Genomic DNA, 15,383 nt, shown 5'->3' on the forward strand with positions numbered 1-15,383 from the left:
AAAAAAAAAGTATATCCTGCTTATTTAAAAAACTGTATTCTAAGTACTTAGCTTAAAATGCCTTTTCAGCTGATTTTTATTATTAATAGTTTGAGGAGGTATAGCAATTACTCCAAAGCTCCACAGGCATCAATACTGCTGGAATAAATGATAGTATAACCTCAACATAGTTATGTCTTATTTATAGTTTTATTTGTATGTACCCTATTTACTCAATGACACTCACAGGTTATACATTGCCCAAGTAAGTACACGATGCAGAAGGGTTATCACTAGCAATTATCTATAGCATTAGCTGCCATTTTGAGCCTGTCTACTAAGTGCAGATTTTGTTATAGTTCATTCTCTTGATATAATGAAAATGAGAGAGGGTTCCTGTATCGATTTGCTTCTTTATTCTAGATTTTGCAACATTGGAAAAGGTGGATCTTAACATTTTCTTTGTCAAAAAGAGTATATTTGCTCTTCTTTGAGAAATGCCTTGATGTTGGCATCACATGTGAAATCTGCAATTAGCTATCTTCAACTGAACTGCATTGTCCCAGCTTCTTGGTGATAACATCACATCAGAATCTTTATTGCAGAGAGTAGATTATATAGATTATAGCTATTGCTTCCTCCTTATCAGCATAGCCTGCCACTTCATCCTGGATAGAAATGAAATTATTGTTACATGGCTTACACTTTTCCAAGCTCTGTTAGCTGCTCCTTAGTCCTTTAATTCCTCCTCCCTTTTATTTGGAAATGAATTATTTCATAGCTTATCTTAGTATCTTTCAGGTAGCAAGGCTAAATGCATGATATGTAATTACCAAAGTGATCTTTTATTTTTCCACTTTAAAAATGCCTTTTTCTAATTCTAGGCATGATGGGTCCTCCGTTATAGCCACAAAAAATTGTTGTGACCTTGTAATATATACCAGTGCTCCCCTTGAACTTCTTGTGGGATAGTGAAAATATGAACAAGTAACATATAATAAAACCTAGGAACACCTGTTTTGAATCATTGCCTGGAGATCAACTGGCATTAGATTTTTATAATAAAGGACTGGGAAGGGCTGGCAATCTTGTTCTGGGGTGAGTCCTCCCTTTCTTTGGTAAGTCAGTCATTTATTGAATATTTACCTGGCATTTCATTTTGAAGCTCAGAATGGGTGAGTGACTGCCATGGTCAGGTTCAAATTTTAGGAAAACAGTGTGAGGCATAGCTGTGTACAACAGAGTGAGGAATGGGTTGAAAATAAGAGTTGTCGTAACCCAAACACAAAGTGATGAGAGATTGAATTAAAACAGTGGTGGTGGGAATAACAAGGAGGGAATAGATTTAGGAGCTCTCCAAAGGGAGAATCTACACTTGTTGAACTTGTGACTATGGGAAGAGATGAGAAGGAACACTAAGGAGGATGCTCAGATAGTTAGCTTGGCAACTAGGTGCGTGGTGGTGCCATTCATTGACGTGAACACCAGAGGAAGAATGTGTGTGTGTGTGTGTGTGTGTGTGTGGTATTAAGTTAGTAGCAGAGGAGTTGTTAAGAGAGATATGGTGAGTTAATTATTTGGATCCAGAAGCCAGCAGAAAGTTTCATCTATTTAATACATTTTTCTTGTATGCCTGGGCTCTGGCTGTAAAGGTTGGCAATTCCATACAAGTGGTAGTTAAAACCATGGTGTGGATGAGATCAGATCAAGACTATGGGTCAAATGAGAAGAGCTCCCCCTCCTCTGTCCCACTACTGGATGCTTCTCTCATATTTCCTGCCTTAGAAACCCTGTACCCCTCATCCCCTCCATTACCTTTCCCCCCAACCAACCCTCTCCCACCTGGCTTGGCTACTGCACCCAGCCTGCTCTGGCTAAGGCAGCAGGGTTTTTTTTCTATGCTGCTGCATCTGAGGAGCGTGCCAGCATTCTGGCTTTGAAGTGCCAGGATGGGGCAGCATTCCCATAGGCCCTCACTGCTGCTTCCTGCTGCTCTGAATTGAGAATAACTCTGTCCTACTCTGTGTCATCTGCCATACACCCTGCCTGAGCACTGTAGTGACACTGTTTATGCCTCTGTGTCTCACAGTGTCCCCTGGGAAAACATCTCGTGAGTCCTTGCTTGCAACTTATCTTGCCATTAGGTTCAGACCAAGGCTGGGGGCCTGGGCTGTAGGTTGGACCCTGATTATCCTCTTCCTCCTCCTTCCAGACCCCTCCATGACCTCATCTTCCCCACCCCCCCATAGAGTAGTATACAAACCGCCTTAGAGGCTAGTCCTTCAATGAAAATTCCCTTGCAAATATAAAGGGTTTTAGAGGGGAGGAGATTTTAAAAGTAATACATGCTTGCTGCAGAAATCATGCAGAAAATGTAACAATGTATAAATAAAAATTTCTAGTATAATTACCCAGAAATCATTCTTCACATTTTTAGTAATTTCCTTCCCATGATATAGCTCGCATTTTTTATTTAAAAATAAGATTATACTATACATGTAGGTTTTTTATATATGTAGTTTTTAAGAAGTCAGTTTAAAGGTGTATTTCTGTTATTAATAAATATAGATGATATGATTTTTAATGGAATTGCACCTTGTTGGTTGGGTTATTCTCTTTTAATCAATCCTTTACTGACAGGTAGGTGGCTTCCAGTTTTTTTGTTGTTTTTTTTTAAAGATTTTGTTTATTTATTAGAGAGAGAGAGACAGCGAGAGAGGGAACACAAGCAGGGGGAGTGGGAGAGGGAGAAGCAGGCTTCCCCAATGAGCAGGGAGCCCGATGCGGGGCTCGATCCCAGGACCCTGGGATCATGACCTGAGCCAAAGGCAGACGCTTAACGACTGAGCCACCCAGGTGCCCCTAGTTTTTTATATCATAAACAAGGCTATGCTAAATGGCCCTATACATAGATATCTGTGGGTTTTATTTGTGTATATGTTGTGAGTTACTTCCTTAGGAAATACTCCTAGAAAGTAAGTTACTATATCAAACTATTTATCCTATAAAATCTAAAATATATTGCCAAAATGCCCTTCACTTAAATTCTACCAATTTACACTCCTGCCAGCAATGTATGGGAGTGCCCAGATCATCATATTTTTGACCTATTCTGGGTGTTTTAAAATCTCCACCAAGGGGTGCCTGGGTGGTGCAGTTGGTAAAGTATTGGACTCTTGGTTTTGGCCCAGGTCGTGATCTCAGGGTCCTAAGGTCAAGCCCTGTGTTGGGCTCTGTGCTCAGCATGGGGCCTGCTTAAGACTCTCTCTCCCCCTCCCTCTGCCCCTACCCTGCTCATGCTCATGCTCTCTCTTGAATAAATAAATACATCTAAAAAAAAAAGACTCAATATGTCAAAACAGGACAACAGTGATTACTGTTATTACTTAGAGTGAAATCAACTGCTGAATGACTGGTTATCAAATCTTCTATATCAGGTCCCCTTGGGGTGCTTGGCAGAGTGTGGCATCTGGGCAAACCCTTAATCCTACTGATTCGGAGTCTCTGGGGATGATACCTCAGAACTAGCATTTTTCAGAAGCTTCAGGTGAGAATTACTGGATTTGGGGGTGTCTTCTCTCAGGGGCTGCAAGGCTTGGCCCTTAAGCCAGTTGGAATTACCCATTGGCAACCTGCTGGAGGAGGCCTGGGGCTCTCAGTTGGAACAGAGAATTATATTATACTATCTGGGAAGGGCAACTCAGTAAGCACAATGACTTTATCTTATTAAAACATCAGTGGAAGTTCTGTGAGGGCAGGATCCATACATGTCTTGTTCAGCTTTGATACTATAGTGTGTCCTATAGTGCTTGGCATACCCAGGGGCTTAGTAAGTATTGGTTGGATTGATAAATTCCCCTTTTTTCATTGCTTTTTTCTTTTTTTTTTTTTTAAGATCTTATTTATTTGAGAGAGAGAGAGAGCAGGAGGAGAGAGAGGGAGAAGCAGACTCTCCGCCAAGCAGGGAGCCTGACTCCGGGCTGGATCCTGGGACTCTGGGACCATGATCTGAGCTAAAGGCAGATGCTTAACCAACTGAACCATCCAGGTGCCCCCATTGCTTTTTTTTAAAACAGACTTTATATAGGGCAGGTTTAAGTCCACAGCAAATGTGAGTGGACAGTACAGAGATTTCCCATATACTCCTGTCCCCACAAACGCACAGCCTCCTTCATTATCAACATCCCCACCAGAACCTCACTGGGTTCACAACTGATGAACCTATGCTGGGACATCATCATCATCAACCAAGGTCTGTAGTTTACATTAGTGTTCACTTTTGGTGTTATACCTTCCATGGGTTTGAACAAATGTATAATGACACATATCCACACTATAGTACAAATCCTTAAAAACCCTAAAAATCCTGCATGCTCTACCTACTTATCCCTCCCACTCCCCAACCACTGGTAACTAGTGATCCTGTCCTGTCTCTATAGTTTTGCCTTTTCCAGAATGTCATAGAGCTGGAATCATACAGTATGTAGTTTTTCATTGTTTGTTTTTGAAGAAGTTTTCCTTTAAGTATAAACTTGCCTTCTTATTGTCAGCTTTAAGTTAGGCTCTTTTGCTTCTCAGACCAACGCAAAGCTACATTTTCTGGATTGGGAAAGAGAATTGTTTTCATCTCAAATGCATCCTATGTAACCCCAGGTAACATAGGGAAGAAAGGGGTGACTCGTAACAAAAGTTAGGGAGTTGGGCAGGTAAGGGGCTGTATAGCTGTTCTTCTCCAGTCCTGCCCCTTAAAGTACACAGTAGAGGTTTGCTAAAAGAAAGGGATTGGGGTGGGAAGGGGGCAGGGATAAGAAAGAAGGAACTTCCAAGTACATTATGGGTAATATAACATAATTATCTAGTCTCTGCTTTGATTTTAACTTGACAATATTTAGGTCTACAGTTGAGGTAAAGCAAAAGTCATCCATTTTGAAGATGAGCATGTTGAGCTTGAGGTAAGTAAAATCTTTAGGCAAAGCTCATGTCCCTTCATCCAAGTAGGGCTAAAGAATGACCTCTCTGTAGTGAAAGTATCTACTGGACTTGGAGGACTTAGAAGAGGGATGGATTAGCTTGATAAGGCACATGGAGATTTCAGTCAGGATTGTTAACTATGGTTTGAATGCTTTTGTTTTCCATTGACTGTGAGTGAGCAGTTCTGACCCAGAATGTAATGCTTTCCAAAGGCAGATGAGACATTAGAATCTGATGCCATGATGATATAGATGATAGGTTCTCCATAGGCCTATAGCCTTCACAGGGGCAATGACATTACTATTTTTCACCATCGAACGGCCAGCTATTGCCAGAATAGTGCCGAACACACATTAGATCATCAATATTCAATTCGATATTTGCCAATTGAATGAATTTCTACCAGTGAATATAGCTTATCAAATAGCAAGACCTAGCATTAAAATGAATTTTTCTAAAATTCTTTCATCTTCATACAGTTTTAATTAGAGAAATACTTTTTTTTTTCTTTCTGAGAATAAGGTCATTTTGTTTTCTTTTTGCTATTTGTTGAATTAAGTCTAAACTGCTTAGTCAGGTATTTGAAGTCCTCCATTATGATATGCTCTCAAGTTAGCCTACTAGGATTACTAACTTTCACTTGAAGCCAGTGGTCAAGCTGAAATGGACGATTATTCCCTATTTTTAAAAATGAGCCTTCACACTGTTCTGCTATTTGATTTCCTCTGACCAGGTCAAATCCCTTCTCTTCTGTTAAGACTACTCTGAGATTACCTGTGGTGAACATTGTGATGCTCCCCCCCATCCATTCCTGTTTTTTTTTTGTCACTTGCCCAATTTCCATTTGAGAACCATATCTTCCCCATATGGGAAGAAGTCCAACTCCATTACTGGTGCAAAACAGCAGTGAAAGCAATTAACATAATCATACACCCTGGCCATAAATCAACACTTACGGATACCCAGTGATGGGTATGGGATTCAGGTCATACCATAGCCAGAGGCAGAGATGAGTGTTAGTTGGGGGTTGCTCACTTTCTCTGATTGAGATGAGGATGCATATAGTTCTGGAAATTGTTGGCAGCCATCTTGGTTGGATGGAGCTGACTTGAGGGGAGGTAGAGAAAGAAGCTGATCCTTGACAATACCATCGAATCCCACCAAGCCCATCTTCTAGCTGGCTTTCAGTGAAATGAGCCAGTGACTCATCTGTGTTATTATATATATAAGTCAGTTTGAGTTTTTTTTTTTTTTAATTTGAACATACTGCTCCTCTTTTCATAAACTGGCAATCCAGTCTTTCTTCTTAGCACTTCTATAACCTTTCTGTTAATATATAAGAATAATATACTAAACTAATAAATAGTATATGTACTAATATACATATGTATGTGTATTGTCTACAGATATACATACAATCTAGTATAGTGATTTGTTCATAGTCATGGCTAAACAAACCCATTTATCAAAGAAACATGAGTCTTTCAAGGGTGAGTAAATTTCAATGGTTATAGAGTTAATCTAGGTCAGTGGATTTACCTTATTTTTGTGAAAATTTTATAGTATGGTTTAAAAATCATACATAAATATAAAAGCTAAAACATAAAACTCTTAGGAGAAAACATAAGGGTAAATACCCATGACCTTGGATTTGGTAATTGATTCATAGATATGACAGTAAAAGCAAAACAAGAGAAAAATGGGTAAATTGGACTTCATCAAAATAGAAATCCTCTGCCCACCAGAGAACATTACCAATAAAGTAAAAAAGGAAACCTACAGAATGGGAGAAAGTATTTGCAAATCTCCTATCCGAGAAGGATCAAAATACACAAAGAACTTTTACAACTCCGCAATAAGAAGACAACCCAATTTTTAAAATGGGCATAGGACTTGAATAGACATTTCTCCAAAGAAGATACACAAATGGGCCAATAAACACGTTAAAAGATGCTCAGCATCATTAGTAATTAGTGGAATGTAAATCAAAACCACAAGACATCACTTCACACTCACAAGGATGGCTACAATCACAAAGGCAGAAAATAAATAGTGTTGGCAAGGATATTGAGATATTGCAACCTTGTCACTGCTGGTGGGAATGTAAAATGGGTCAGCCCGCTATGGAAACCAGTTTGGTAATTCCTCAGAAGGTTAAACATAGAATCACTGTAGGATCCCACATTTTCAGTCTTAAGTGTACATCCAAAGTAACTGTGTAATAGGTACTGAACCAGATACATGTACACACATGTTCATAGCAGCATTATTCACTATAGCCCAAAGTTGGAGACAACCCAAAGGTTCATCAGTGGATGAATCAGTGAGCAAATGTGGTATATCCATTCAATGCAATATTATTCAGCCATAATAAGGAATGAAGGACTGGTACATGCTACAATGTGTATATGTTATGCTAAGTGAAAGAAGATGGACACAAAGATCACATATTATATCATTCCATTTACATGTAACATCCAGGGTAAATCCATAGAGACAGAAAGCAGGTTAGTAGTTGCCAGAGCCTGGGGAGAGAGAAAAGGGAGAGTAACTGGTTACTAGGTGTATAGTTTCTTTTTGGGGTGATGGATATGTTTTGGAATAACATACAGGTGGTGGTTGTACAACATTGTAAATGTATTAAACGCTACTGAATTGTTCACTTTGTTTTTTTAAAAATATTTTTTATTTATTAATTTGACAGAGAGAGAGAGCACAAGCAGGGGGAGCAGCAGAGGGAGAGGGAGAAGCAGGCCTCTCTCCGAGCAGGGAGCCCAATACAGGGCTCGATCCCAGAACTCTGGGATCATGACCCAAGCTGAAGGCAGATGCCCAACTGACTGAGCCACCCAGGGGCCCCTGAATTGTTCACTTTGAAATGGTTTATGTGATGGGAATTTTACCTCTACATTAATCTTCTATGAATGAGTTAGTAGGAGCAAAACATGCGGACATGTATTTAATACCTGTTACCAAGTACTTTTCAGAATTGAATTAATCAATACTCCAATTCTGAGCTCAACATTCAAAATTGATAGGGCAGAAATCAGTGTTACCTGAAGAGTGAGTGGGATGTATTGGAAGGTAAGATGGGCAAGCAAGGCTTTAAATAACTTTGCCTCATACAGTGAGAAACTTAATTTCTTTTCAAGGATTTTAGTTAGCGTTTAGTCCTGTGAATGTATCCCTGAGAGAGTCTCAGTTTGGTGTTAGGATGTTTGCTGTTCGTACATCTAACACTCCAACGCATGCTAATCCCCATTTTCGACAAAGAGAGACCAGGCTTCAGGCTCAGTTCCCTCTGTGAGCAATGCTATCTAAGTGGTCTTAATATCATTCTTGTTTTCTGTACGTTTATTTTTACTTTTATCTTCCATTTATGTTATGTGACACCTGTTTTCCACTTTAGTGATTTGCATTATACTTTAGATAGTGATGCAAAATTTCCTATTTAAATTAAGGAGGAATGTGAGTCAACTTAAAGAGAAACAATACATAAATAATAATATAAATGGTATGAGGACTTGGGGAAAAACGTAGGACTCAGATGAGCACTGGCATAAAGAAACACTTTAGATTTGGAATATGAGAACCTGAGTGTCTCACTATGCAGCCAACTCTGGACACATCCCTAAGCCCCTCTGAGCTCTCAGTTCCTGCCTACCTCACAGAACTGTTATGGCCGATACTTTACAACTTTACAAATGTTAATCATTATTATTAAATTATTTGTGTTGGGTAACATCTGTATTGCAAGGGCTGCATTTCCCAGAGTCCCTTGCCAGCATGGTTCTGGTAAGGTGTCCTGGGATTTGAAAGGAGTAAGGAGCGTCCCTTTCTTCCTCTGGCGGCAGGGGCTGACATAGGTCTTTGGCAGATGTACGTTTTTCGGTGAAGCAAGACACAAAGAGTGCCCCTGACAGGTACCAGCTTCTAAGCTGCAAGGGAACTGTGACATCGGCCGTGGTTTCATGTCATTTCCTGTGATTTCTGATTGTGGGTGCAGCGGCTGCCTGACATTGATTGGGTCCACACCTGTGGTGGACTAACCCAGGACTCAGTGCTGGTCCCCTTCCCCCATTCGCTCCTTCCAAAGATTGTGTGCATCTGATTCCCTGTGTTAAATATCTTCCTGCTGGTGATACCTTGACTAGTTTCCTGAACCCTAATGGAGATATGATTAGTTTTATTGAATTTTTTAGAAAGCTTCTGTTTAATAATAATCCAATAAGAGTTAACATTTGTTGAGTGCTTACTAACTACTAGGCATTGGGGTAAGCCCTGTATGTGCATAATCTCATTTAGTTCTTTTAAGACCGCTATGAGGTAATTTCTATTACTATCTTCATTTTGCAGAGGGGGAAACAGGCAGAGGGTTACTCCCTGACCTAGGTCTCCGAGCTGACAAACAGTGGAGGAGGGATTTGAGTCAAGTGTTCAAGGACTCCACACTATATTTTCTCACTCCTGCACAAAAAAATGTTACTTCAGGTCTCCAGTAAAGTCTACTTCATGTCTGAAACCAGAACTGTTTTGGAATTCAGAAGTTTTGATTTTCAGAAGGGTGACATAGCACATATACTTACTACATGTTACTTGCGGGCAGTGTAAGTGGGATCTTGGCCAGGACCTTGTAACCAAACACCCTGATAGTTCTGTAATGGGATGAGGGTTCATATGAAATCAAATAAAGGCCATAAATAGCCGAAGGAAAGTCCGGTTGCTACCAAATGAGTTTAGGTGCCACACTTAGGGGGAAAAACACTTTTGGTTTTCAGAGCTTTTTAGATTTCAAAATTGCTGATTAGGAATTATGGACCTGCAATCTTCATGAAGTTAGCAAATAGAATAGAGAAGTTGAGTAGATAAAAAAAAATTTTTTTTCCATCTATTGTCTCATTTTAATTGAATCTTTAGTACTGGCTACTTGTGACCATTTCTTTCCTTTTTTAGCCAAAGCATGTGGGCAGGAACTTATTTCATGTCTGTCTAAGTCACATTTAATTGTAAGTACCTTTACTTTGCAGACACCAGAAGGTTAAGGTCGTTATGATGTTTCACATTGTCCAGAGTCAAAGGAAAGAGCCAGACAAAATCAGCAGAAACATGCTCTGGAGTACCTGAGGATCTCTTATATAGTTCACCTTGTTCTTCTATAACTTGACCTTCTTATTTATTGTTTTAGCTTCAATATAGCTAACTATAGCTTTAGCACTTTATTTTTAATCAACTTATTCCAGTTATCAATATGTGGGTAGCAAACCACCCTACACTCAATGGCTTAAAACAGCAATTACTTTTTTTTTTTTTTTTAGTATTCCAACTACATGGTTTTAGTTGAACAACTTGCTTTACAATCTTATAAAATGTTATCTGCTGATCATGTACATTAGCATCCCCAAGACTCCTCCTTAAAGCAGGTTCCCTGGCCCCATGGAGACCTGTGGACCCTGAACTGTGAATTTTAAAACTAAACATTTTTATTTTGCAGTAATTATATATTTATAGCAAGGTTGCAGAGATAGTACAGAGCATTCTCCTATACTTCTCAGCCAGTATCCACTAACATTAGCATCTTACAATGGAATGGTACATTTATTAGAAATAGTGAACCAGCTCTGTCAATTGCAAGCGAACAAGCAGAAGGCGGTTTGAAACAGCAATTACTTTTTGCTCCCATTGTTCATGGGTTGACTAGGCTCACCTGAGATGGCCTTATTTGGGGTTTCTCATGGGGTCACAGATACTCAAGGCATCTGAAGGCTCAACTGTGCTGGATGCCCAGGGTGGCTCACCCACATGCCTAGCAGTTGATGCTGGCATTGGATGGGGGCTCGACAAAGGTTGTCACCTATAAACATGAAAGCTGAGTTCAGGGAGGGAGGCCACTAAGGGTATTTCAGAGACTTGGGCAAAAGCTGTAGGACCTCTTACCATTCTCGTCTTAGAAAATGTATAGCATTTAAAAAAAAAAAAGAAAAAAAATAGCATTACTTCTGCCCTATTCTTTTTTTTTTTTTTTTTTAGATATTATTTATTTATTTGAGAGAGAGAGAGAGCACAAGTTGGGTGAAGGGCAGAGGGAGAAGCAGCCTCCCTGCTGAGCTGGGAGCCCGATGCAGGACTCGATCCCAGCACTCTGGGATCATGACCTGAGCTGAAGGTAGACACTTAACCGACTGAGCCACCCAGGCGTCCACATCTGCCCTATTCGTTTGGTCAAAAGTGAATCACAGAGCCAGCCGAGATTCAAGAGGAGGACGGTATGCAAAGATGTGAACATTGGAGGCGTGGGTCACTGGGGACCATCTTTGAAAATTAGCTGCCATACACTTTATATAGATTTAGGTACACAAGGGTTTAAAAGTTAATTAAAAAATCATACACACAGAGGCAAAAGTTTTGTCACCCTAAAACAGGGACAAAAATGCCTTGAAGTTGTACTTCATGTTTATTTCAATATCATATAGTACTTTTTAATACAACTCTGTTTGAGGAGATTTAAAAAATAAAGGGCATGGCACCTAGGAGGTGGTCAAATGGAGACTTCAAGTATGGCAACTTTAAGTCGAGCGGGGAGAAGCAATTCTCTAAAGCTAGAAAAACATATAATGAGACACTTTCCAAATGATATAGCATCACTGTAGATTTCTGGCAAACCATGATAACCATTTTTTGGGAGCAGGGTGGCTGGTGAGCATAAGGGCAGAGGAGATAATGAGAGTCAGCCTTTGTAGTTGAAAAACAGTCATTCTTACTTATTTTTTGTTTTTTTTTTTTTTGAGTCATAGACCCTTTCGAGCTTATGATGGAAGTTAGGAAATTTTTGCTGAGAGAAAATGGATATTTTATACCTTTGTTCCTCCCTCCCTCCTCCTTCTCTTCCTTCATTCCTTCTACAATTATTTATAGAGAGTTGTTTCTGTACCAGACACTGATCTGGACCAAGGGATAAAATAGGGAAGAAGACAGATTAAGTTCCCCAATCTCATGTCATGCACATTCTTAAGCTAGAAAAAAAGCCCCGGGGGCATACTTGGGTGATGCAGATAGTTAAGCATCTGACTCTTACTTTTGGTTCAGGTCATGGGATCGAGCCCTGCATTGGGCTCTGTGCTCAGCATAGAGTCAGCTTGAGATTCTCTCCCACTCTGCCCCTCCTGCTCGTGCTGCCTCCCTCTCTCACAAATAAATAAAATCTTAAAAAAAAACCCAACAAACCCAAGTACACCAATAAATAAACAAGACAACTCCAGATAGTTGTAAGTAATGAACTATGAACACAACATCTTGCATACAATTTTATGAGGCTCACATTTCTTCCACAAATTTTTTCCTCACTGCATCAGTAACTTCTCTTTTGAACCAAAAGATAACATTTTCATATGAGCAGTGTTGATGTGGCTGTTGGTTATCCATTGCTTTTTTACTTATACCGGGTGCACAGACATGGACTGGTCTTTTTCCCAATACTGAAGAACAATTATATGCAGTGTCATTGGAGGTGACTTTCCTAACTAATGGGAAGAGCATAGGTTCCTTATGAAATTTCAGAAAGGACTGCTGCTCGTGAGGGTGAAAATGTGCAGAGCAGAATTTTCCACAGCTTTATTACCCCCTTCTTCACCCTCCTCTCCCCCAACCCAGGGAGCTATCTGCTTACCCCTATTAAAAAAAATTGGAATGGATCAGATAGCCATGGATTCACATTTCGAATTCTCAATTTACAGGAGACTCAAAGGACCTACACTTTCATCCACATTCTGATGATGACAGTGAAGGATGGATGATTTGGAGGATTTTCTTCTCTATGTTCTTATGTTCTCACCTCAAATTGTACTTCTGGCTTTAGTAATTATAGCATCCTATGGGGGGGGGGGTTTAAACATGCACTCTTACCTTTGTCAACATTTTAAGTATTTCCATTATCATAACTCATAGTTTTTGCAAAAATGAAATGCAAATATCCCTCTATCTTATTCCATTATAGTACCTGAGATGTAGTTCTAAACCTTTGGTATTTGTGAAATATTTTAATTGGCAACACAAACTTACTCTGTAGGTCTTTTGACTTTTTGGTGCTTTATTGTTATCAAGCTTTTACCCTTTGTATTTTAATATCTGGCATTTCACATTGGAATGAATATAAAAATGGGATGAATCTAATATAAATATAATTACTTAGGGGTCAGCAAAATATGGCCTTGTGGGTCATACCCATTTATTTCCATAAGTAAGTTTTTAGTGGAATAAAGGCACACTCATCCTGTTATATATTGTCTACAGCTGTCTTCATGTTTACTCTATTTCCCCTTTAAGAGAAAGTTTGCCCATCCTTGATTTAGAGGAAAAATGATTCTATCTTTATATCCTTGATAATCACTGACATAAATTCTATGTTTATCGTATGCCACAGATAAGTGAATTTGCATGCCTACCCCAGTGTGAAGCCCTACACTGGGGATATAAAAACAAAAATCTGTGTTTGCCATTTAACAATACCTCCAAGATGCTTAAACATACAAAAATCATGGCAAGCCCCTGAAGTTATACCTACAAATACTGGTTTTATATTGAAGTGACAGAACTCACTGGTGACACTTTGATTTGGGGGAAAAGGTGGGGATTTCTGAACTTTAACTGTATTAGAGTCAGACTGCTATTATTGAAGCATAAAATTGAATCAGTGGTGCTCATAATTAGGTCCAAAATAAAGTTTTAAAAAATTACCCATATAAGTTATGGAAAAAACATATCTGAAATTTCCACTTTATTTTGCCAAATAAGCCTGTGGCCAGGGTTGTTCGTTCCAAAATCCCATTAACTCATTGAGTAGTGACTTGGGGTTCCTGTTTAATGATGTCTGCAGTGATGTCCCTTGAGTAACATTTCTCGTGTGTCTCTGTGGTTCCCAAGGTCTCCTTAAATGATAAGCACTCAGCCAGACATGGCCATTTAATTCAATAAACATTAATTGAGGACCTACAATGTGCAAAGCAAACTGCTGGTCTAGGGGGACTACAAAGCTGGATGAGTGGGGGCTCCTGCCTTTCAGAAATTCAGGTATCTCAATCTGGGTAATCGCTAATCAGAGCACTCCAGAACTTTTGGAGAAGTGTTTGGGTATTGAAAAAGTTTCCCATGTCCTGCCAACTCTTGATCTGTTTTTACCCCAATTCATATATCCAGTTTTGGATCAGCCTTATTAAACGCTAGTCTTCACAAATCTGGTTTAAATGAATAGCCAAAGGGAAGTATTAATTTAAAGAGTATATGTGCGAGTAAGACCAACACTTGTGAGCTACAAGGAGCCTTGGCGACCATCGAAGACCCAGTCTTACGCAGTTAGTGAAGTTTGCATCCTTCAACAGAGGCTGTGATCCCACTTCCTCTGTCCATCCTCTATTTCCATATTGCACCCAGCACCCAGTTTTTTGGTGTCCATTTTCACCAGCTGGAAAAAAGATAATGACAACAGTGCAGAGTTGCCAGCGTTAGTAACTCTAGTTCCTGGAATCAAGGACAGGAAGCCTTTGTTATTTGCACACCCTAACTTTTCTAGCTTCTATTGAATAAATCACTTAACTGTCAGCTAATTACAGTGTCGGAAAGTTTACATCATTCATCTTTTTATGGCACCTCTTAATGGGAGACTCTGGAGATTAAAACTCTTGACAATTTCCATGATATAAAAAAGGAAAGCTGACCTAGAGAAAGATGGGACAAAAGATGAACATTTGGGAAATTTTATGCAGCGATGGGATCTGAAACAGTAGCCTATTTAAAGTCGTGCTGATTTGAACACTTAAAGTTCCTGAAAAATGACAGAAATGTGATTTCTATAAGAAGCAATACCATTTTATTGAAGGAATGATCATTTTGCACCTACTAACTACCCGGTACTCGTTTGTTCCAGGTGATAACCTTATGAGGAAAGTACTATTATTATGTCACTTTACAGATGAAGAAACCAAGGCGCAGAGAAAATCAGAGTGTCCCAGTTCTGCCGGCTAGTAAGATGAGCCAGAAATGGAAAACGCGGCAATCTGGCTGCAGAGATCATGCTCTCTCGCCCACTACTCCATTGACCTCACCCCTGCTCGCACCCATCCCTTGACCTTTTCAACTGGACAGCTTAAGTGGGTCGTTTCCGCGCGCTGCCTCGAAGCCCCGCTTCAGGTTCAGGGTCTGCAGTGCGGAGCGGGTCCTTCTTCCCTCGGCCGCCGAGGGTCAGAGGCGCCGCTTCTCCCCGCAGGATCTCGGGGAGCTGCGCCCTCGTCCCGCAGCCCTGGAAGCGCGCCCCCGTGGACAGCGGGAACGCGGGAGCGGCGCGCACGTGCCGCCGGGAAGAGGCCGCCCGGCCGCGCCAAGATGGCGGCGGCCGCGGCCGCAGCGGCGACGGTTGGCGGCGGCCCGTGAGGCGGGCGGGGCCG

General features: G+C 40.3%; 1 long non-coding RNA gene across 1 annotated transcript; it reads right to left on the minus strand.

Moving 5' to 3' along the window:
- Nucleotides 1-301: 301 nt before the first annotated feature.
- Nucleotides 302-7,457, minus strand: LOC118021593. The gene is made up of 3 exons (XR_004682232.1): nt 7,419-7,457; nt 5,907-6,057; nt 302-647 (listed from the first exon to the last, which is right to left on the minus strand). It is a non-coding gene; the product is annotated as an uncharacterized LOC118021593 (long non-coding RNA).
- Nucleotides 7,458-15,383: the final 7,926 nt, after the last annotated feature.

This window comes from Mirounga leonina, unplaced genomic scaffold (assembly GCF_011800145.1).
Source record: "Mirounga leonina isolate KUSES-001 unplaced genomic scaffold, KU_Mleo_1.0 Mir_175, whole genome shotgun sequence".
In the NCBI taxonomy this organism is placed as follows: domain Eukaryota; kingdom Metazoa; phylum Chordata; class Mammalia; order Carnivora; family Phocidae; genus Mirounga; species Mirounga leonina.